The following is a 4,096-nucleotide window of genomic DNA, read 5'->3' as shown; positions in this document are numbered from 1 at the left end:
ATGTTTATTCAAGAGCCTGATAGTTGTGGGGTAGTAACTGTTGCTGAACCTGAAGGTGTGAGTCCTGAGGCTCTTGTACCTTCTACCTGAAGGCAGCAGTGAGAAAAGAGCATGGCCTGGGTGGTGAAAATCTCTACTGATGGATGGTGCTATCCTATGGCAATGTTTCATGTAGATGTGCTCAATGGTTGGGTGGGCTTTACCCATGATGTACTGAACCAAATCCACTACCTCTTGTAGGATTTTCCGTTCAAAGGCATTGGTGTTTCCATATCAGGCAGTGGCGCAGCCAGTCAATACACTCTCCACTACACATCTACAGAGGTTTGTCAAAGTTTTAGATGTCATGCCAAATCTCCACCAACTCCTAAGAAAGTAGAGACTCTGTCGTGCTTTCTTCACAATTCCTTACATGCTGGGTCCAAGACAAGTCCTCTGAAATAGTAACACCCAGGAAATTAAAGTTACTAACCCTCTGATCCTCTGAGGATTACTGGCTCATGGACCTCTGGTTTCTCTCTCCTGAAGTCTACAATCAGTTTCTTGATCTTGTTGACATTGAATAAGAGGCTGTTATTATGACACCACTCAGCTAAATTGTCAATCCCCCTCCTGTATGCTGCTTTATCACCATTTTTGATTCGGCACATCATTGGTGTCATTATCAAATTTGAATATGGTATTGGAGTTGTGCTTGGCCACCCCATCACAGGCACAAAGCGAATAGAGCAGGGTCTAAGCACACAGCCCTGTGGTGCACCTGTCTTGATGGAGACTGTGGAATTGTTGCCAATCTGAACTGACTGGAGTCTACAAAAATGAGGAAATCCAGGATCCAATTGCTCAAGGAGGTTTTGACGTCAGGGTCTTAGAGCTTATTGATTAATTTTGAGGGGATGATGGTATTAAATACTGAGCTGTAATAGACAAAGACTATCCTGATTTCTGCATCTTTGCTGTCCAGATGTTCCAGGGTTGAGTAAAGAGCTAATGAGAAAGCATCTGCTGTGGACCTTATGCTCCAGTAGGCAAATTGGAGCAGATCCAAGTCACCCCTTAGGCAGGAGTTGATATATTTCATCACCAACCTCTCAAAACATTTCATCTCTGTGGATGCAAATGCAACTGGGGTATAGTCATTGAGCCGGATCACCCACCTCTTCTTGGGCACCGGTATAATTGAAGCCTGCTTTAAGCAGCTGGGTTTCACACACTGTCGAAGCGAGAGGTTAAAGATCTCAGTGAACACACCAGCCAGTTGCTCAGCACAGATCTTTAGTACATGGCCAGGCACCCCATCCAGTCCCGATGCTTTCCTTGGATTCACCCTCCTGAAGGCAGCCCACGCATCAGCTTCAGATACTAAGATCAAAGGATCATCAGGAGATGAGGGGATTCATGATGTTCTGACGGTCAAAGCGACCCTAGAAGGCATTGAGTTCATTTGGAAATGAAGCCCTGCTGTCTCCTATGTGCATTGATTTAACTTTGTAGGAGGTGATACCATCCAAACCCTGCCACAGCTGTCAATTCCTTGTTGATTCCAGTTTGGTCTGGAATCTCCACTGCCTATGAGATAGCTTTCAGAGATCATACCTGCACCTCTTGTAGCTTTCTTGGTCTCTAATCTGACCCTCAGCAAATTCCAGATCTCATGGTTCATTTAAAGTTTCTGATTGGGGAAGAACCTGCATGAATTAGTGCGGTAATACTCATCTACAACTGTTTTAATAAAGTCCATTACAGCCATGGTGTATTGATTCAGATCCCCAGATGAATGCTTGAACACAGCCTAGTCCATTGACTCGAAGCAATCCCATAATCGTCCCTCTGCCTCCCACAATGACCTCTTAGTTGTCCTAATCTCTGGAGCCTTGCTTTTTAAGCTCTGCCTGTATACAGGAAGGAGGAGTGCAGCCTAGTGATCCGATTTACCAAAATGCAGTCTGGGCAAGGAATGGTAGGCATTCCTATCTTAGTGTAGCAGAGGTCCATTTTACTTCAGTCAAGCCTGGTTGAAGTCTCTGACTATAACTTTAAATGCATTGGGATGTACTGTTTGTTGTCTGCTGACAACATCATGCAATATGGTGAGTACTTGCTTATAGTCAGCTACTGGTGGCATATAAGCTGCGGTCAGGATCACAAATGAGAACTCCCGAGGCAAATAGAATGGTCTGCATTTATATGTTAGCTGTTCCAAGTTGGGGAACATGAGTTTAACATGACCACCATGTCAGAGCATCAGCAAGAATTGCCCATAAAACACATACCTTTTCCCTTTGCTTTACCTGAGTCCACCCTATAAATTGTAAGTCCTTCTTGCCTAACTGCTGTATCCAGCATATTTGCAACTAACCAAGTCTCGATACAACAAACAATTGACATGTTTCTCAACTGCCTCTGATGCAACAATCTTGCCCTCAGATCATCAATTTTATTCTCCCAACGAATGCACATTCGACAATGAGATGCTGGGTAGAGGAGGCCTCATCCCTCTGTTTCAGCTTGGCTTGGATTCTCCCTCTCCTGCCACCTTTCTGGCTATGGTGTTGAGCCTGGTCCAGGTTCTTCAGTTGATCGTGAGATCTGAAGATCATTGAGGTGATTTAAAAATCTATTGTTAAGAGGAAGAAATTTCCACGCTGTAGATTGCAGCAAAGTAATTCAAAGTATATTTAAGAGGAATTTTGGAACAATTTTCTGCAACCCATAGAAAGTTGCCAACGATCGAAGCCACCATTTTGTAGCAATTAGGGACCCCTACCACTCATATCTTGCTGCTGCCATCAGGAAGAAGGTACAGGCGCCTCAGGTCTCACACCACCAGATTCTGGAGCAGTTATCACCCCTCAACCATCATGCTCTTGAGTTATAGGGGTAACTTCACTCAAATTCACTTTCCCCATCACTGAAATGTTCCCAGAACCTAAGTATTCACTTTCAATGACTCTTCAGCTCAGGTTCCAGATACTTATTGCTTACTTATTATTCTTCTTTCTTTTCGTATTTGCTCAGTTTGTTGTCTTTTGCACACTGGTCAAACGCCCAGTTGGTGCAGACTTTCATTGATTCTATTGTGCTTTTATTCTGTTATGGATTTATTGAGTATGCTTGCAAGAAAATTAATCTCAGGGTTGATTATGGTGAGATATATGTACCTTAATAATTTACTTTGAACTTTATACTCTGAATATAAAGGCACAAAGCCTTTCAATGTACCCATTGTGTCCTTGTTTTCTCTGCCTTCTACTTTACCTTCTTCCTTTTCTTTTGTCTTTCATTTCTCTCATTGTTTCCCCCTTCTGTGTCTGTGCTTAAGTTCTCTTCCACACCATTTTTATTTAAATCTACCTAGACAACACAAACACCTGGCTTCACAACACCAACACCCAAGGATATTTTCTCACATCACAGCTTCCCCAGAATCATTTGCTGTGTTGCAGAAATCTGAGCCCTTGCCTTCCTTCACCCCCACCACACACCAACCCACAGCCACATATTCATCTAATATTTTGTTGTTGTTGGGGAACTGGCTTCTGCATCTTCTTTCAAGTCTGCCATCCCATTCCATTCAAGGACATTTTAAAGCTGCAAGGAGGGCAAGCATAAAAGTTCCATCCTTTTTTTTGCAGCTACAATATTCTAAAATTATTTATTTTTTCAGGTGATTTTCTTTCCCTGTTCTTTTATATTGGCTTTCTTCATTCTTCTTAGCAATGTTAGAATTTGCATTCTTCTGTGAATTTCAGGCGTATTGATCCAATTACATTGGGCCTTGCTGATTCAGCCATACATTCAACAAGCAAGTTCTGCTTACATCAGTTAAGCACAAAGCAAATGAGTGTCTAATTGCCCGGATTTTACAGATATGGCTTAATGCTTTCAGAGATTTTATTTATATTGAAATCATTGCGTTAATTGGTTTACAGAATTCTCCATTATCCTTCTATTGCTTTTTCCTCTTAGTACAGTTGCCTGGAAATGGAATTGTTCAACATAACAGCAAAGCCTGAATTTGCAGTTAACTTGTCTATTTTTCATACCCAAGCTACAATGGTTGAGATAGAGCTGCCATATCCATGCAATATGCAGA

This window comes from Hypanus sabinus, chromosome 14 (assembly GCF_030144855.1).
Source record: "Hypanus sabinus isolate sHypSab1 chromosome 14, sHypSab1.hap1, whole genome shotgun sequence".
Lineage (NCBI taxonomy): Eukaryota > Metazoa > Chordata > Chondrichthyes > Myliobatiformes > Dasyatidae > Hypanus > Hypanus sabinus.
This window is presented reverse-complemented; position numbering follows the sequence as displayed.